General features: G+C 44.0%; 1 pseudogene; it reads right to left on the bottom strand.

Moving 5' to 3' along the window:
• Positions 1-4876: 4876 nt before the first annotated feature.
• Positions 4877-5288, bottom strand: LOC150005869 (large ribosomal subunit protein eL30 pseudogene; annotated as a pseudogene).
• Between the last annotated feature and the right edge of the window lie 15849 nt (positions 5289-21137).

Genomic DNA, 21137 nt, shown 5'->3' with positions numbered 1-21137 from the left:
ATTTTTGAATGCTTACCATATGCTAGGCTTTCTAGTAGATCTTTTACAAATATTTTTGATAATAACAACAAAGATGACTAATATTTATTAAGAATTTACTATGTGCTAGGGACAGTGCCATGCCCTTTACACATATTAACTCTTGGAGAATCTTCCCAATGAGGCAACATGAGCCTCATTATTTTTGCACATTAGTAATAAATGGTGGAGTCAGGATTTGGACCCAGATGTGTCTGATTCTGGGACCTTAGATTTTTTCCATTCACGGTGCTGTCTCACTTGGTCTTGTGCTCTGGCCATGCCAAATCACTCTCCCATTACCGAGATGGTCTGGGGCAAATACGAAGGGCTGGGAAATAGATCAGGAGGGTGAACACAGTGTGGTGGCCATTCCCAGGTAGGAGACGTTGAGTAGTTCACAACTACTCAACACCTACTCAGTGATAAGGTCCAACAGAAAGCATGGTGAGGCCCCAAAAGGTCAGTAGAGCAGACAGATGGACAGTCCAGAAACTGTCAGATGTCCTGGCATGCAGTGGGCTGTGCAGGAAGCCTGCCAACAGGGAGCTGGCCCTGGATGCTGGGCAAGGGTCCAGGGGCAGGACACCAAGCCCTGGAGGAAATGGTACCAGCTCTGCCTCTACTAACTTTTAGGCAAGTTACTTACCTTGCCTGAACTTCAGTTTCTTCATGTGTTGTATGGGTAATACTGTAATGTTACCTGCTCTATAACGTTGATATGATGACTAAATGAAATAACAAACATAAAGTGCCAGTGGTAGTGCCCAGCACTGAGGAAGTCCTCGATACAAGGATTGTGACAATTCCAAGACAGACACTTGGGCACAGGAACACGGTAGGACCCAGGTTGTCATAACCGAGAGTCAAAGGAAGTGTCAGAAGACTAGCATCCTAAAATTTTTTATGCTGGGGTCCAGTGTTTGTTGTAGAGACTGGAATGAAATTCAGTAGCTCCAGTCCCTTACAGAGGAGGGTGGCCCCACTGGAAGCAGGTCCTGCTTTTTATACATGGGTCATGGAATCCTGGCTCCTTACAGCTGAAAAGCTCTTGCTCAGGGCTTTGGACCCCCAATTTAATCCTTTTTCAATGATATGATGCTACTGGTAAATAAACAAACACCTGACAAAGTATGGACAACCCTGTCAACGGCACTTGCCCCCAGTGATTTTAATACACATCTGCAAATTCTTTGACACTCCTCCCATCAAAGATAGCATCGAACTTCTCTTCCTTCGAACATGACTGGCTTCTAAAGAAGAGACTATGGTGAAAATGATGCTTTCTATCTTCCAAGACTGGGTTAGAAAAAGTGACACAGCTTTCCTCTGGCTCCGTCTCTCGGGATGCTCACCCTTGGAACTGGTTGCCATGTTAGGAGGAAGCTCAGGCCATATGGAGTGGCCACATGGAGTGTTTGGACCAGCAGCCTCATCTAAGGTCCCAGCTGACAGCCTGCATCAATCACCAGAAAAATGAATGAGCGAGGCTTCAGATGACTTAGTCTAGCCTTGGAGCCATCCCAGCTGACACCAAGTAGAGGAGGGATGAGCTAGTCCTACAAAGTCCCTCCCAATTACTAATGAATAAACAAAATAAGTGTTGCTGTTTTAAGCCATTGCATTTTGTGAGGTTGCTTGTTATACAGCAATAAATAAGTAAAACATGTACATACATAGTGAGCACAGAAGAGAAGCAGTTGGACACAGGGCTTCAGAGCTTGTATTCTGGAGTCAGGGAGTTGACTCAAACTGTAAATCTTTTATTTGCTTGCTGGACAAGTCTCATAACATCTTAAGACTGTTTTGTCCTCTGCAAGGTGGTGATAATGACAATGTTAATCTTATGGGTTGTTGCATTAGGTTGCTAGGGCTGCTAAAACAAAACACTACAGACTGTGTGGCTTAAGAAACAGAAAACTTTCTCAAAGTTCTGCAGGCTTGAAGTCCAAAATCAAGGTGGTAGTAAGGTGTTCGGTTTCTTCTGATGCTTTTCTCCTCGGTAGATGCTGCCTTCTCGCTATGTTCTCACATGGTCTTTCCTCCTTGGGGATGTCTGTCTGAGCCTATAGTTCTTCTTATAAGGACTCCAGTGAGATTGCATCAGGTCCACCCTAAAGACCTCATTTTAACTTAAGTGCCTCTTTAAAAACGTTGTCTCCAAATACAGTCACGTTCTGATATACTAGGGGTTAGGACTTCAACATACGAGTTTTAGGGGGGTGAGGGGTGGGGATACAACTTAGCCTGTAACAAATGTTATGAGGATCAAACAAGGTGAAGCAAATATAAAGAATAGGTTAGTGGTGGACACATGGAACTTGCTCAATAAATAATGGCCATTTCTGTTACTTTATGTATGACGTCAACAGGATTATACCTGATACATGCAAAAGGAAAAACACGACCGTGTATGCCTCAGGGGAAATTGCATGTTTCTGTCACTTGGATGATAAGAGAAGACAGCTCCCTACTAAGTGCAGTTTGTGCCCCAGGCCTCCAGCCTGGCCCCACAGTTTGGAGAGGGGCTGAGCAGTCTCCTCTGAAGGGAGGAACCAGCAGCATTTCCTGACCCTCCAGAAACAGCTGCTTTCTTTGGCAACCCTTGAGAGGGGCTCTCTGCTTGGACCTCGGAGAAGATGCCAGGCGATCCCCAGGAAGAAAAGGCTGGGATGGTGTAAAAACCAGAAGTCACTGTCCATCTAAAATTGCCTGGTGCTCCAGAGCTGACCCTTGGCTTCATTCCCACTGGAGGCAATTTGGAAAAGGTATTTTAGAAAGTCCCGATTCAGAAAACCTTTCTGCCAAGTCCTTTGTTTTCCTAATGTTGCCGCAGTGTCTGGAGCTGAATTTTTAAAATGGCATTTTCCTGGAAAGGATTTTTTGGTCTTTTTTGGAAATGTCTCATGTAAAACAAGATCACCAGTGGGCTGTTTGGTCTGGTCTCTCAAGAGAAAGCTTGGGAAATGGGGGGTGGCGTGAGGGTGGGGGTGGGGGAGACAGGGTGGGAAAGGAAACAAAAACAGAGCAGAGGGAAAGTGGGGCATGACAAAAGCGCCAACATTCCTGGGCTAGAAATAGGCTCCGGGCTCAGGATTCGTTGCAACGGGTCAGGCATTATGGTGTGGAGAGCAGGAAGGGAAGGGGGCCCTACTCCTGATGGTGGGGCTGTGGGAATGTCCCCCAAGAGCCAGTGGGCGGCAATACTCACAGGCTCCATTCATCCCAGAAATGGACGTGGGCCTGCTATTTCCCTCCTTCCTTGGTCTCGCATGGGTGGGAGGGTAAGAGATACGGCCCGCTCTGACCAGGGCATTCTGAGGGCAGGGGCCAGCTCTGCTCCATTATGTGTGAATTTCTTCCTGAGGAGAGGGACTGTATGTAGCGTTCATTCTAACAGCTCTGTTCTAGCCCATTCGGGCTGCTGTATCAAAGTACCATAGTTGGAGTGGCTTATAAACAACAGAATGTATTCCTCACAGCTCTGCAGGCTGGAAAGCCCAAGACCCAGGCCCTGGCAGAATCAGAGTCTGGTTCTTAAATGGCTGCCTTCTCATTGTGTCCACACATGACAGAAGGGCCGAGGGAGCTCTTCTCCAGTGGGATAAAGGCTTCACCCTCGTGACCTAATGACCTCCCCAAAATCCTACCTCCTAACACCATCACATTGGGGGTTAAGATTTTAACATATGAAGTTGGGGGTGTGGGGACACAAACTTTCAGTCCATAACAGTTTCCATGAGGGTGGGGCTGTGTTTCCCTATGAGACTAGAGGGATCCCAAGTATAGAAACCTGTCCCTCCTTGACCTAAGGATTCCCTAGAGCTGGGGGGCTCATCCTCTTCCTATGCGTCCCAGAACCCAGTATGTGGCAGAAGCTTTGGTTTATGGACCTGGCCGACTGGGTGACCCACTTCTAGTCACACTTCTCCACCCTTGTAAGCAGCACAGACAAGACGTGCTGAATGGAAGACCCTGCATGGCAGGCCAGCCACAATACCTCTCCAGGCCCGTGGCCAGGGCAGTAACTGTGGCCAAGTGGAATTTCTGTGGCAGGAAGACTTTTGGAAGCTCTTTGCAAAGCTGGCTCCCATCCTCCAGGCTTCTATGTTACTACTCTCCTGCCCATTCCTCACTCCGCCCTTGCTTCTCAGTGCTGCCTCAAGTCTCCTGGGTTGGTGGTGATTCTGGGCATCAGAATGGAGTAAGGACAAAGAGCAAAGGCATGAGCATGTCAGAATCATTGAATCTTAGAACTGGAGATCACTTGAGAGGTGGTTTTATCCATTTTCTTGGCTGAGTCACTTATTCAGTAAACACTTAGTGATGACTATTCTGTGTCAGGCTCTGCTCTAGACATTGGGTCAATAGGAGTGAACAAAACAGACATGGTTCCTGCCCTCATGGAGCTAAGTGTCAGCTACCTGCATGTGCCAGCAACAGCGTCATTGAGGGTCATACAGATTCTACAAAATCTCCATGTTTCTGGAGCTCTTCTACCCAAGGCAGCCCATTTCAATTTTGGATAGCTCCAAAAGTCAGAAAAGTTCCTCTATAGATTGAGTCAATGTCCTTCTTGTCTGTAACTTCCACTCATTTGTCTGCTTTCAGATCAAATCTCTCACAATGGTGGTGAATTTGTCAATTTCCCTTCCTTTCTTCCTCCCTCTCCCCATCTTTCTTTCAACTTCATTGTTAGGTATACCCAAGTTTGTCACTGTTACATTTTCCAACAGAATTATTCTTTTTATAATTTTGTAATTATTTCTCTTGTTTTTTTTTTTTTTTTTTTTTTTTTTTTTTTTTTTTTTTTTAAACCAAGCTCTGGACAGTTTTATTAAAGAAAATATTTGCATGATTTACTTTTCACCAGTCTTTTCTGGCATGCTTCTAATGATATCAGAATCACCTGGATCAATGATAGCCAGTGTGCATACTCTGCAGTATTTTCCACATGCTGTGCCCAACTCAATATTATTGCCACAGTAGTGATGGACACCAGTCTTGGCCAACATGGCATAGTACTCAATTTCAGATTTCCTCATGGCTGGACAGTTGTTGGCGCGGGTGACCAGTTTGGCTTTGCCTTGCCTGGTCATCTTCTGCGTCTGCTTGTACCCCAGCACGTACTTCCCACTTTTCATAACAAGTTGGAGCCTAGAGTTGATCGACTCCAGCGACTTTGTTGTCTTCTTTGCGGCCACCATCTTCCTGCCTTAGATGCGGGACGGACCCCTACCAAGCGCAGCAGCCAAGATGGCCGGGGAGTCAGAAAGTCTCTTGTTTTTTTCTGACTTTAATACTGCTTCATCACTTGTTCTTTTGGATAATGATTGCTTGGCCTATTTTTCCTAATCTCACTGCTTTGAATCTTCCTGTGTTCTAGCAGACACTTAAAACATGTGGGTCTACTAGAGAAAACCAAAAGTTATGTTTCTTGCTTGATCTGAGCATTTATATTTTTTAACATGTAATTTTAATCCTTTTCACTTATATACTTATTTTTAGAATTCAATTATTACTTGTATATGTTTCTATCTTAATGTTTTGGTTTTAGTCTCTTAGTTTCTTTACTTCTGCCTTCTATTATCTTGACTGAGTTTTTTTTATTTCATCTTTTTTCTTTTACCAATTTAGAAGTCAATATACTCAAATTCTCTTCTTTTAGTGGTTATCCTTATTAACACGATGTGCAATTTGGGATTGCATTTGGCTGCAAATAATAGGAAATGATGTATTAAATGTCAAGAGGTTTATTTTGTAATGAGAAATTCACAGTTAAGTAGTCAAGAGCTACGGCACCTCTTTAAGAATACCATCAAGCACCAAGTTTCTTTTCATCACCTGTTTGTCCTCTTCTTGATCTGTGACTTTGTCCTCTCTTCACGATCACAAGGTACCTGCCAAGCCACGTGTCCTCATTCTAGGTAGAAGAGAAAAGGGGAGAGGGGAAAGTGTTCTTTCTGGAAGCCTACTGGTATATTGTGTTTATGTTTCATTGGCTAGATCTGCAACACAAGCTACCCCTGTTGTAAGGATTGCCCTGAAGATTTCAGACTTGTCAGTCCCCACCATTGCATGAGCCAGTTCCTTAAATAAATTGATTTATATAAATCGATTTATGTATATATACCGCCTATTATTTCGGTTTCTCTGGAGAACACTGACTAATGCACCAGGTAAAGAATATAAATTTTTACAAACACACTTGTGTTTGGTGACAATTTGACATTTTGTTTCTCAGAGGTAGCTTTGTTTCCTTACCTGAAACCCTGAAGAGAGGTTCATATCACAGGAATTTGTTTCCCTGGGCCTGCGACTGGAGCTTAAATTGAAGCAAACTGTCCTGTTAGGGTCACCACCAAGTGCTTCTAAATTCTTCATTATGGATCTCCACAGCTCCACCTTTTGCTTTCTTGAGGGCATTAAAACCCCAACCTCTAGACATTAGGGCCTATATTTGGGTCAGTATCTCCCTGGGCATACTGCTACAGGAGAAGTGTCACGAGCAGCATAAACCACTCTACCTCGCCTTTATCGACCTCACGAAGGCGTTTGATCTGGTCAGTCGAAGCGGACTCTTCAGCTTGCTACGGTAGATTGGCTGTCCACCACATCTGCTTGCTGTGGTCATGTCCTTTCACGACAACATGCACAGCACGGTGTCCTACAACGGCGCAACCTCTGAGGCCTTCCCAGTCAGCAGCGGAGTAAAGCAGGGCTGCGTCCTCGCGCCTACGCTGTTCGGAATCTTCTTCTCCATGCTCCTCCAATACGCCTTTAAGGACTGCAGCGAGGGTGTCTTCATTCACACCAGATCCGATGGCAAGCTCTACAACCTGGCCCGTCTACGAGCCAAGACCAAAGTCAAAGAGGTGCTCATCCGTGAGATGCTCTTCGCCGACGACGCAGCCTTGACATCACACTCCGAAGAGGGACTCCAGCAGCTAGTCACTTGCTTTTCCCACGCATGCAAGGAGTTCGGACTAGCCATCAGCCTGACGAAGACGAATGTTATGGCTCAAGGCACGGGGACTCCCCCATGCATCACCATCGACGGATACACCCTGGAGGTTGTCAACGACTTCACTTACCTCGGGTCCACCATCTCGAGCTCTCTGTCAGTTGACTTGGAGGTCAACCGGAGAATCGCCAGGGCAGCCACAGTTATGGCCAAACTGAACCGGCGAGTGTGGAACAATTCCAGCCTCACTGAGAAAACCAGACTGCGCATCTACCAAGCCTGCGTACTCAGCACTCTCCTCTATGGCAGCGAGACGTGGACCACCTACGCAAGGCACGAAAGGAAACTCAACAGCTTCCACATGAGGTGCCTGCGACGTGTCCTGCATGTCGCCTGGCAGGATAAGGTTCCCAACACCGAGGTGCTGAAGTGAGCCAACATGAGCAGTTTGCATGCAATTCTTAGTGAGAGACGCCTCAGGTGGCTCGGCCATGTCAAAAGAATGGATGCAGGCCGTATTCCCAAAGACCTCCTCTACGGCGAGCTAGCAGAAGGCCAGAGGATAACAGGGTGCACAAAACTGCGGTTCAAAGACATCTGCAAAAAGGACATGACACAATGCTCCATCAATCTCAACACATGGGAAGTTCAAGCAGACGACCGCCTAGCCTGGAGGCTCGTGGTCAGGCAAGGTACGTCACGCGCAGAGGCTGTGCGCAACGAGGAGGCGGTCCAGAAAAGATCGAGGCAGAAGCAGCGTCAACAGCAGCAACAACAGCCATCTGCCTTCACCTGTAACAAGTGCGGCAGGGATTGTCACTCCCGAGTCGGACTGCACAGCCATTCTCGGCGGTGCAGATAGACTCTCAAGAAGCTACGCCATCGTCTCTCGAGACGGACAGCTGCCGATGACGATGACGATGATCTCCCTGGGCCATCAAGGCATTAGCTGAAGCTTATTACTCTAACTATGAGTTCCCTCTTTTCTTTTTTTCTGGCACCTAGAGATTTTATGAGCTCACCTTTATGAACTTAGCTATGTTTATAAAAATATATTTTTTTGCTATATTTTACTAGTATTTTTACGGGTTTCTGGAGGAATTAGAAGTTCACATTAGCTCATTCTGTAATGTTGTTGGGACCTGAAAACCCCACCAGCTTAAACCTTTTTCATCCAGTCATCCATGACATAATAAAGTGTCCTTTCCTGACTGTACTCCTCCTATGTTATTCCAGTTTGTTCATAGCCTTTTTAAAGAGCAGTCCCACAGACAGAGCTGGGTTCCCCAGGTGTGGCCAGACCAAGAGGTCAGAGGCCATTGTCACTCCACAGTCTGAACACCACACTGCTTTCCATGAGATCTAAGGTCCCAGGAACTCTCTGGGCTAAACCACCACAGTGCTGGTGGAGCGCGCTTACAAAAACCTGTCAGGAGTTGAAAAAGAGTGAGAATAGCTGTGAGAGGCAGGGAGGGTGTCAAAGAGTAAAATAGGATTTGAGGAAGTTAAAACAAATGAGGTGTGGCCCTGCCTGTATAGCCCTGCAGAGACATTCTGCAGCCCTGTCTCAGGATCAATGAGGTAACGGCAGGAAACTTCAGGAGACAGCTTCAGTGTTTTCTTAATTTATTTAGGTTATTATTTGCCGTTGGTCTACTTTTTTTTTTCAGGCTTAGATTTTTTTCCAGACTGTTGTATAAGCACTTTAAATCTCTGATTAAGAACCTTTTGGTGCTCTGTTTGGTATGCTTTGTTCTGATAAGCTTGGATTTTATAACTCCCAGGTCTTTTGTAGGAAAGGTGGGAAGCAGGGACCTGTAGTCAGAGGAAGATAGTTGCTATGGGATATTCACTTAGTGTAGAGTAGGAATTGCTCCAGTTATAACCTCAAAGGGGGAAGGGGTGAGGAGAAGAGAGAGTCTGATCAGGTCGGGAGAAACTTGCTATATGATTTTTCCAAATTCCTTTACCTCTTTGGGTCTCCATTTCTTTATCTCTAAATAGGCTTTGACTCCCCTGCCTCAAATGAACTAAGCTGATGCCTCTGGAGGTGAAAGACAGTAAGTGAGCCAGGATCACACTTCTGGGAAGAGAAAATGCTGCATTTCTTTCTTATGTAGCTCCATGTGTCAGCAGGGCAGTTTTTAATTCTTGAAGTAATAATTAAAGCAAACTTGTATATGGTGCTCACCATGGGCCTGACACTGTTCTAAACACTGTACAAGCATCTCTCATTTAATCCTCATAGCACCCTCTGAGTTAGGTATAGTTATTATTTTCATGCTGGAGGTAAGAAAACAGACAGAAAGGTTAAGTGACTTGCCCAAGGTCACAAAACTAGAACACATCAGAATGGGGATTCAAACACTTACCATCTGGCTCCAGATTTAGTGCTATCAGCATAAACACTTGAGAGCTAAGAGGCAGGGAACCTGGGGAGTTTTGAAAATCCATGAAGACATTTTCAAAACCCTTGAAAAAAAGAAAGATAAAGAAGAGAGAGCGTGTAATAGGGGGTTTGACTTAGTTTTGGTGGGAAAGCTTCTCAAGAAAATATCTATTGAGCTGAGATATTGGCATGAGAAGAGAGTAACTAGATGAAACAGGAAGGAAAAGACTAGCAGGCAGGAAGAGGGATCAGAATATGTTGAAGAACACAATGCTGTTAAGAACTAGAAGGCATCTGTGTGCTTGGAGTTAAGGGAGTAAGGGAGGTGGGTCAGGCCCAGCCCATGCAGGGCTTTCTGCATCTTTTTGTGTCTCAAGGGTTCTCTACCTCAGCACTATTGGCATTTAGGGCTGAATAATTCTTCATTGCAGGTCCTGCTCTATGCTTTCTAAGATGTTTAGCAGCATCCATGGTCCTCTGCCCACTAGATGCCACCACTCTTCAAAAGTTGTAATAATCAAAAATATCTTCAGGCATTATCAAATGTTTTCTGGCAGCGGTGGGGGTGGGGGCAAAATGGCCCCTGGTTGAGGACCACTGAGCTAGATATGTTACTCATTGACATCTTTGCTTCTTCACTGTCTACAATATGGACCCTGAATCATGTGGTCACTTCCTAGACACACACATTGACTTGCTTCCTCTTTGGCCAGATCATAGCCAGGCCTGATCAGGCAGGTTCAGCCTCCTGGAGACCTTGGAAATTGTCATGTTCAAAGTGATATCATCATCAGAGTGGACAACATGAAATTAGTCCACTGAACTAGAAATGAAGTCTGAAGAACCACATCAGGCACAGAGCAAAAACAAAGGGGTTCTTCACTACCAGGGCCTCTAAAGTTTCAGTATAACACGATACTTTCCCTACATGCCCAGTTCCCTTTCTCCTGAAACCAATGTAACTGCACAGAGTTTAACAAAGCAGGCCTTTTACAAAGAAAATTACCTTAAATCAAAGAGAATAGAAACAAGATACTTGGCAATAATGGTAATAATAACCAGATTCCTGTGAAGGGCTAAAATATTGCTACTTTAGTCATTGATTGTTGTGGGAATTTGTACTTTTCAAACTCAATATCAAGCCCTTCTGGAACTTTTTGTGAAGTGTTTCTGCTGTTGCCAAGTAACCCAGGGAAAAGGAGAAAGAGTTGTTTTGTCTAGCATGTTTCTTCTATGACCGAGAAAGTGAGTTCTAGGCAGCCTGCTTTTTTTCTTTGTCTTTTTTATTTTAATGCTTTGGAGATACTGCAAATACTACAGTCAGGTACACTGGGGTACCCTTATAGCGTGACCCTTATCCAGGATTTATCTTGAGCCCTTAGATTTTTTGCTGTAGGGATTCCTTGATTTCCCTTGCCCTTCATCTACAGGACTTTCAAAGGATGACACAATTTGACCCCCAAACCGTAACACCAGAAATATCCACAACACATCTGAGCATTAGCCCTTTTCACATTTCCTTGTCTGTTTCCCTAGTTCTTTGAACCTCTGACTTGCAACCACCCATTACCTCTTCCAGACAGCTTGAGTCCTGTCCTGGAGGCTACCTCTTCATGGGAACCCCAGCTCAGAAAGGCAGCTTGTGTCTTAGTTTGGAGGTCATTTGGGCCAAGTTGTGGCTCTGGGAGAGGAGGCAGAGCTCTCTCCCCAGGTTATAACTAACTTCTAATCATCTGTCTCTTCAGCTAACATATTATGCCGGTTTCACAGTCAGAAAAGTAGGCAGAGAGGTCAACTCAAAATTGGAGTTGGGCTTAAGGCAAAAAGCCTGGAATGTCAACAAGAATTGCAATCATAGTGAATATCTGAGCAGTTACCATTGAGTCCTGGCTGGTTTGGCTCAGTGGATTGAGCGTCGGCCTGCGAGCTAAGTGTCGCTGGTTCGATCTTCCAGTCAGGGCACATCAGAGAAGGAAAACTCTGACTCCAAAAAACCTCCGCTGCCTTGCGGCATACCTCTTCAGGGGAAAGGCTAAGGGAGTAAACCCCGACAGAAAATCCGGAGCCGGAGTCCCTAAGGCGGTTTGACGTTGTAGTCAACACCGGCAACTCCTGCGGCGCACCTGAAGCCAAGCTGTATTGACTCCGTCTTTCCCTTGGACCCTTCAGCTGCGAAGAGAGGGGGGGTCTGCTGCATGGGCAACAGCAGACCCTCCATATCACCCTGCCCAGGCTCTGTAGCTTCAGCTTCACTGGAGAGGACACTCCAGCGTCATCGCAAGATGTCAACTTAACACGGGAGGAGACAGATACCGTGTCACTCCCGAGTCGGACTGCACAGCCATTCTCGGCGGTGCAGATAGACTCTTAAGAAGCTACACCATCGTCTCTCGAGACGGACGGCTGCCGACGACGACCATTGAGTCAGGCTTAGGTTAGGCATTCTGTATACATTATCTTGTTTAATTATCACATCACCTTTACAAGATAAGTACTGTTATTATACTTCTCTTACAGATCAGAAAATGTGGCTTAGAAAAGTTAAAGTATTTGCTACAGGTCATACTACTTCCAAGGGCATTTGGTGTTCCTTGTACCTTCTACTCTTTGCTGCCTGGCATCACCCTTTTGGAGAATTTACGAAGACATTTAGAGGGGGCTGTGAGTGTCCCCAGAGAACTTCACCTTCAGGACACATGGAAGCCTTGAAAAAGCCAAATCTCAAGTATTTTGAAAAAGTTGATCTCATTCATGGCTCTTGGGTTGTGCTGGGTTGAGCACATTCTCTGCCTCTTATTTAAAATAAAATATATTGATATTCAAGGAAAGCTTTATAGTTGTAAATTTTAGTTTCATTGATCAAGTTCATTAACATCTTTATGAATACTATTTATAAAGACAATATGAATTCTTACCCCTTGACATCATGATAAACTAAGGTGGTTTCTCTGGGCTTCAGTTTCCTTACTTGTAAGTGAGGGGTTTGGGCAACTTTGAACTCTACCATCTTTTTTGACTTCTTGCCTGGTGTACACACACAAGTACCTAGAAGCCCACTTAAAGACCTGGAATCCCTAATTAAGGTGTCAGTCATGTCCCACTGGCTCCTACATTGTAGAATTCTGCTTCTAGGTGGTCAATCACCATGCCTGAGGATTTGCAACTCCAGTCACCTAAGCAAGTGGCCTCCTTGCCCAGGAGGGTGCTATTTACACACAGTCCCCAACTCTCACTATCCCAGGATCTCTAAACAGTGACGGGTATAAACCAAACTAGCTGGTTTGCTCAAGTAAGCTCCTGTCCTCCCTAGGAAGAGCTCTTGAGTCAGTCTTCCCATTCTGCAGGCAGAAGATAGAACTAAATAATCTCTGTCCTTCATGAACCAGAGGTGAAGAAGGCTGCAGGAAGACCTCCTAGGGGAGCTACCATTCCAGGGCATGAGTTTCCCTGGAATAAATTCAGAGAAGCCCCAAGGGAGAAGGCACATGAAACCCAGAATAGAAAGTGGAAGGGCGATTTATTCTGGTTCATCCAGGGGGCCTTGGGGAATGAGCTGTACTGGAAAGGTGCCTCCTCACAAGGGCTGTCAGAACTGATCACACATGTAGGTCAAGGAGGATCTAAGGGAGGAAGGATGGACTTAACATATTCATAGTACAAGAGAAAACATTGCTATAGTCTAGGATGGTCCAAAGGTGTAGTGGGAAATCAAGTCAGTTATTGTCCAAATAATACTGACAAAGAAGAGGCAAGAAGGAAGGAAAAATTAGCATTTAATATTAATATCAAATGCTAATATTAATATAGGTCAAAATCATGGCGTCTCAATTGGAGGCAAGCTCTGATAGACTTATAAAGATTAAAAGGTGCTTATTGTGCCTCACAGAGGAGGCGTTGGTTAGCAAACTACAACCCCTGGGCCAAATATGGCCTGCTGACCTCTGTAAATATAGTTTATTGGAACACACATCCACTCATTTATGTATTGACTATGGCTGCTTTTGTGTTACCATGGCAGAGTTGAGTAGCTGCGATAGAGATCATATGGTGTTCAAAGCCTGACATATTTACTCTGGTTCTTTACAGAAAAGTTTGCTGACCCTTGATATAGAGGAAAGAACACATTATTCTAAGTCCTGGATTCACAACTTTGAATCCACACTAGCTTTTATAATTGATCTTTTAAAGTTTTAACTTTTCATCTGTGGAATGGGGAGGGGGGAGGGCTACATTACCTGTGCCAACTAACCACTTAACTCATGAATTATGATAATTTATGGTAGGAAATAAAATAATAAATATAAAAATACAAGTTAAACTGTAAAAAGTTACACAAGCATCAGGGGTGTTTTTGAAGTAGCTGGCAAAAAAGAGAAGGCAAAGAAAGGTCCCCCTCCCCCCAGTAGAGGTAAAAAAGACATAAATAATAAATCATTGTCAAAGGGCACATGAGCCTTTTTATTTGTGTCAGTTACTGTATATAGTTTTGAGGCAATTTAAGCTGGGCTATTAAAATTAAAGAGAAAGAAATAAAATCCACAGCAACCTTGAGGATGATTTGAAGAAATTAGTTAGGCATGAGGTATAGTACAGTACTGGGGTAGTCAGAGGGGCGCCCACTTGCCTAGGAACTGCAGAGTGGGACTGGGGGACAGGAAGAACAGGAAGACAAATCCAGGAACTACTGCATGGGATAGATCTATAATAACAATTACGCATTGTTTATCTCAAATTGAAATCCAGCTGGGCATCTTGTATTTTAATTTGTTAAATCTGGCAGTTGTCCCCACCAAGTGTGGTTTCAGAGTGGCTGCCAATATGGGGCTCCCCCACCCTCTTGTCACAAAGCTTGTCTTAGATTCTAGGTCCCCAAACTCTGAATCTTAAGCAAAAATAAATAAGAACGAAAGAGCTGAACACCTGATGACAATGTTCTAGAAAGACCTTCAGAGCTGCCCTGTTTTGTCCTTTCCTAGGCTGAGGGGTTCAACCCTTCTTTTAATTCTGTAAACGATGTCTTTCATTTCCAAATTATTCCTGTTTCTTAAACCAGTCAGGGTTGGTTTCTTCTGTTTGCTGTCAAAGAACCCTAACTTTCTATATATTGATATATATAGATCAATACACCCCAAATAGTGGGCATGGGTGGCTGGTAAAGGCTGGACAGGGTGAGGACATGAACTAGGTTTTGCTTCTGGAACGAGGATCTGGACACGGGCAGAAAGGAGCAGAAAAGAGCACTCTGGACCCAGAATCTGGTGTTTACATTTGCAATACCATAAAGTAACAGGAAGCTCCTCAGGGCTCTTGAGTAGGGGAGGGATGTGATAAAAATGACATTTGCTTTAAAAAATTATTCTAAAGCTGGCTTTAAAGTGTTTTGGCAGGATAACTGTTCTCATGGTCCATATGATAGGCTGGAGTATGGCCGAAAAGAGAAAATCAGCTCAGAGGAGACTCTTGAATTTTAGTTACTTTCTGGTCACAGGGAACATCCCAATGGGAGTAGGGAAGAACTCCAAAGGGCCACAGATGGGGGGCCGCAATGGCCATGGGCTTCCCAGGCTCCGGGGCCACAGAACAGGAGTGCCGAGAAATGGAGCAGCTAGGTCTTCAGGCCGGGAGGCCCATTCTTCCAGTTGGCCCGGCGTCCCCAGCCCGGGGAGGGCTGTGGTGAGAGTGGAGCCCATCCAGCAGAAAGTGACAGGGATGATTAAAGGGATGGAAAATCAGGCCCATGAAGAAAGGTTAAAGGGATTGCTGCTATTTAGCCTGGAGAAGAGAGACAGCGATGTAATAGCTCCTTGCAAGTCCCTGCACGGTTATTAACAGACGCGTGCTAGGCAGCTGCCCTGCAGTCCGTCGGGGGAAGGCAGCACCCCCAAAGCCTGCCAGCACCTCCACAGAAAGGAGAGGGAGCAGCAGGCCCCCCAGGGAGGCAGAGGCATAATTATAAAGGCTCTTTTGTGGTCTCTCCCAAGTGCCCTCTCCCCTCCCCTTTGTTTTTGGCATCTGTCATTATGCGGTGCAGACCACAGCCAGGCCTCCTGAGGGCACCTCTATCTGCTTTCCTGCTGACTGGGGAGCTAATGTGGCTATAACATTGACGACTTAGATAAATACCGGCACAAAGGGCAGACTGTGTGGAGCTCCATGGAGCATTCTGATGGGTTTCCCAACATGGCCCGACCTGGACAAGTTGTTCCTTCACCCCAGCTTAGTCTACTCCATCTGGGCTCCTCTGACTGACACCCCAAGACATCCCATTTGCTTGGTCTCCTGGTCTAATTTGTCACTTTGGCAACTAGAGAGGTCTTCTATTTCTTCTCAGGTCAAATATGTTTCATTTCATTTTTCTTTTTCTCTTTCTTTTTAAAATGTGAAATTCTTCTCAGCAGGTCCACCTCTTGCTCTCTTGGCCAGGCCGCCACAGTCTCTCCCAGAGGAGGCCAAAGGAGCCCTTTCCTAGCCACACCCGTCGGACCCACGCTGGGCTGACCCAGCGCCTAGACATGCGGTGACTGCATTTTCCTGATAGACCTTTAAGTCATATGGTCACAGAAGGAAGTTACAAACCTCACAAGTTAAGGGGCAGGCAAGGAATCCCTGATTCTGCAAAGAGGCGTGCCCACCTCTGAGCTCAATTCTGCTGAAAAAATCAGAACAATTCCTATTATTTTCGGTTCCCAGACCTTGAATGTGTCAGGCTTCAGGTTCACTTCCTACGTCTCTCTCATCACCCGGATCTGCAAGTAATTTAACCTTGTTTTCATAGAGCGCAAAGACGTTCCGCTTGTTTACACTGGAGACAAATTTTCCTCAATTGACGCAATCCCATTAATTAAATAATGACTTTCTTCCTCATTTAAAGGTAATTTCGGTTGGTAACATGACATGAAGGAGGAAAGTGAATGCCCCTTCTGTCCTGGTGTATGAAGGGCGGGCTGTGAGGGCCGAGTCCCACTGCTCTGGGCAGGGCCTTCTCATTTGTCTCACCTGTTCTGGACCCTTGCCAGGCAGGGCTGAGTGAAGTTGGTGCCAGGACCCTGTGAAGAAGTTGACTAGACATGGACAAATCTTGACTAGGGACACGAAAGAGCCTGCATTTGCTCAGAAATGGATGTCAAGGCTGGGGCAGGGTAGATGCTCCTTTGTTTTAAAAATAGATTTGAGGGCGCTGGGGTGGGTGAAAGAGGTCAAAAGGTACAAACTTCCAGCTAGGAAATAACCCATGGGGATATAACGTATAGCATGGTGACTATAATTAATTATCCTGTATTGCATATTTGAAAGTTGCTAAGAGAGTAAATTGTAAAAGTTCTCATCACAAGAAAAATACTTTATAACTGTGTATGGTGATGGATGTTAACCATTTATTATGATCATCTCATGATGTATACAAATATTGAACCATTATGTTGTACACCTGGAACTAATATAATGTTATATGTCAATTATATCTCAATGAGAAAATAAAATTTTAAATAATGAATTTGATTTGCTCTCAAGATTATTAACATCTAATAAAGTAGGACCAGCATGTAAACTTTTTTCAAGGTCACATCAGATGATTGTCAGGACATGTCACTGGAGTCAAAGATTTAAAATCAAAGGGAAAGGAAGCTCATGCAGGGGAGGCACCAAGATGTGGGGCTGGTCAAAGAGCATTGGGTGCTCTTGGCTAAGCCCCGTTAATTCATCAGGGCCTGGAATCCTCATTTGGAAAACAGGGGCAATTGGAGGAAACTTCTAAGGCCATTTCTCTCTTCCATGTGCTGTGATACAAAGAAATCTAGAGACTGTTATTATTTGCTTCCACTCCAGGTCCTTCCACTGTGTATTCCAATAAGAATAAGTCTAGAGGATGACATTGGGAGGGAGGCACCTTTCTTCCATTGTCTTTCTGTGAGCTCAGGACAATCGATGTATTATGTATTAATAATGCCAGTTAGAACTAGATACCACCCTGTATTCTACAGGGGAATGTGTAGTATGCAGTGATTTAAAAAATAACTTAGAAAAATTTTGTAATTACTTGGGACTGTATCTCCAAGAGCAAATAGGAACTAGATGGTAATAAGAGAAAATGATAGCTGACATTTTTTGGGTATTCACTATTATAGGCACTTTCATGTATTTTTTCCTTTCTTTCTTTTTTTTAAATCCACACCTGATGGTATGTTTATTGATTTTAGAGAGAGAGAGAAAGGGAGAGAGAATGAGAGAGGGAGAAAGAAACATCAATGTGAGAGAGAAACCATTGGTTGCCTCCCATATGCACTTCAACCAGGGATTGAACCCGCAACATAGGTATGTGCCCTGAACTAGGGATTGAACCTGCAACATTTTTGGAGCATGGGACAATGCTCCAACCAACTGAGCCACCTGGTCAGGGCAGGATTGGCAAACTTTTTCTGTAAAGAACCAGATAGTAAATATTTTAGGCTGTGCACCATCACGTCTCTGTTGTAGCTAGTTAACATTGCTGTTGTAGCAGAGAAGCAACCAAAGACAATTTGTAAACAAATGTTCATGGCCATGTTCCAATATAAATTTATTTATGGATCCTTAAATTTGAATTTCATCTAATTTTGTGTGTCACAAAATACTCTTCTTTTAATTTTTTTTCAATGATTTAAAACACAAAAACCATTCCTAGCTCACAGGACTTCATAAAAACATGCAGTGACCCAGATTTGGCTCATGGACCATAGTTTGGTGACCTTAGTTCTTTACCACAATTCTTCAAGGGAGGAACTATTTTATAGATGAATGAATCAAGGCTAATGAGGTTTACTCACTTGTCCAGGTTTACTGTTTAGAAGTCGTAAAGCTGGAATATAATTCAAAAGACCAGATTCAAGAGCTTGAACTTTTAACACCTCCACTTCAGGGATTGCCAGTGGTGGAATGCGGGAGACCTTGCTCCCTCTGACTTTGGTTTAACATAGTTACAAAATCATCTTTTTGACCCTTTTTTTTTTTTTTTTTTCATGATGGTTTAGATGAAAAACATTGGCCCAAGACTGGTCTCTCATAGGCAAGGGGATATCTGGCTGGCTTAGGAGTCTCATGGGACAATAGCTGAAAAGGGGACTGAGCAGGAGGGAGAGGGAAAGGGAGGAAACAGAGTCAATTCGTTGCACATCAGGATCCAAGGGGAGGCCTGACCACCATTGTCAGGAGCTTGGGCTGGGGAGTCAGCTCAGCTTCTTCTTGGGATGGAGAGAGCTAAGGCTGCATTCCTGAAGAGGATGTATCTTGAGAGTTCTCGAATGCTTGTTTGGACAGACCTTGTCTTCAGAGCTAAACTGTCACCTCTCTGGGGAGACCTGTGTCTTCTCCTCCTGTCCTCTTCACACCTGGAGTGGTCTGGGCACACAGGGATGTGAGACCTGCCAAATCCAGAGCAGAGTGCTTCAGGAATCCGTGAGCTGCCCACTTCTGGAAGTGTTGGGGATACTCACTGTCAGGAGACACTGGCATCGAGGACCTTTGGGATTAGGACGCCAGTGTGGAAGAGGATCTGGAGACTGAACCCCTGTAATACACATTTGCGGAGTGCCTAGTATGTGTCGGAGCCAAAGCCAGGAGACCCCATATATACTATTTCCTTTGATTCCCTCATCTGACTTCTGAAAGAGGCATTGTGGTTCCATTAGACAGATGAAGAAACCGAGGCTCAGAAGAGCTTATCATTTTCCTTAAGAGATGCAGCAGATGGCTGCAGAGTCAGTCTGGCCCCTACTTCGGGCCGTGGAGAGCAATGGGCTGCAGTTCACACTGTGACTCTTGCTAGTATGTGGCTTGAACAAGTTACTTGACCTCTCTAAATTTCAGTTCCTTCATCTGTTTAAGGGTTAAACCTACTTTTGAGGGTTGTCATGAAACAAAAAATGATATTGTAGGAAGGTACCTAAAACAGTGTTAGGCATGGAGCAAAGTTATACACATGGTTGCTCTCTTCTTTCTGCTTCAAGATGATGTGGTTTTGTGAGGTTGACTGAATAATCAGTCTTACTCAGTTTGAGGTTTTCAGGGCCTAACAGAAAGCCAGGCATGGAGCAGACACTTAATAAATATTTGCTGAATGAATGGATACACAATACTTATATCTACTGATGCCAGCCATCTGGATACTTAGAAACTTCTAAATGGATAGATTCTTTTCTTTTTTTTCCAAGGTGATATCAATATCATTTTATTTTTTCAGTTTTTAAAAATCATTTTTTATTTTTCAATTACAGTTGACATTCATTATTACATTAATTTCAGGTGTACATTCCAGTGATTAGATATTATATATTTTTACTAAATGACCATCCTGGTTAATTCTGTACCCATCTGACACCATACATAGTTATTAGAATATCATTGACTGTATTTCCTATGCTGTACTTTACATCCCCATGACTATTCTATAACAATCAATTTGTACTTCTTAATCCCTTCATCTTTTCCACCCATCCCCCCTCCCATCTGACAAAACATTCTCTGTATTTATGTGTTAGTTTCTGCTCTGCTTGTTTGTTTTTTAGTTCAGTTGTTGACAGATATGTATTTATTGCCATTTCATTGTTCATGCTTTTTTAATCTTTTTTTTTTCCTTCTTTTTAAAGAAGACCCTTAACATTTCATGTAATACTGGTTTGGTGGTGATGAACTCCTTTAGCTTCTTCTTCTCTGGGAAGCTCTTTATATGTTCTTCAATTCTTCACTTTTCATTTAAATGTTGGATGTCACCCCAGAATACAAGCAAAAAAAAAAAAGATGTAAAACATATAAATGTGAATACTCAGGCCTTACTGATGTAGGTTCATGGGAAGAAATGTGTGAATCAGTGAAAGTCTGCAGAGGACTGTATTTAAAGAAAGGTGATTTGTTATTTTCAAATAACTCCAGCTATGTCATCAGTTTTATTTATTTACTACCCATCCATCCATTCATCCAATCATTCAACAGTGGCCTAGAGGGGCTCTTAGGGCCTCCTTTAATAAACAGAAAAGAAAGATTATCTGGAGCATGTTGATTATTTGAAGATAAATAGAGGCTTCCAAGCTGTTTATGGGAGCTTGCATGGTGCTTGTTCTCAAGGGTTTTAGACAGTCCAATATCCTGCATGCTCTGTTTTTGTGTACCATCTCTGGAGAATCCTTATGCCAATTCATGATCATATTCTTATCTGCTAAAGGGGTGGAAATGCTGAGTGCATCTGCCTGTTGCATGTTAAGTGCATCTGAAGAGGAAACGCTAACACAGGAGCCTGGTTCCTGAGCAGGGAGGGGCGTCTCATTTTTGACATTGAAAATGACGTATGGATGTATAGGAGTCCTTTGAACTGGGTGCAGCTGGGCCATGATTCTTGGAATCAAAGATGGGTCAAAGAACTCCTTTTTTATTTGTATGTGTGATTCAGGCCCACAGTAATACATTTAGGTCCACTGAGACATGCATGGCTATTTAGAACTATGCTAAAATGATTCCAGGTTCCAATGCTTTTGGGACTCCTATCTGTGTTTTTTGCTACCCAGTATCTTACAACTATCATGCCTGCAATTCTTAGTATGCCTATCATTAGCAAGTCAACCCCTTTCTTCTAATTTATTGGCTACTTCTGATATGCAATAGATAAAAAAACACAAACCTGACAGGTAAGTTTGTTAGAACTATTTGTGAAACAAGAGTTAAAGGGATCTGAAGGAGTCTAACAGGCTTTTCAGTGAGCAAATGACCTGAACTTTGGAACCTGGATTTTGTGATGTCTAC

Source organism: Furipterus horrens, unplaced genomic scaffold, assembly GCF_987537825.1.
Source record: "Furipterus horrens unplaced genomic scaffold, mFurHor1.1.pri manual_scaffold_6, whole genome shotgun sequence".
Lineage (NCBI taxonomy): Eukaryota > Metazoa > Chordata > Mammalia > Chiroptera > Furipteridae > Furipterus > Furipterus horrens.
Note: the sequence above shows the minus strand (reverse complement) of the source record. Positions and strands in the feature narration are given on the sequence as shown.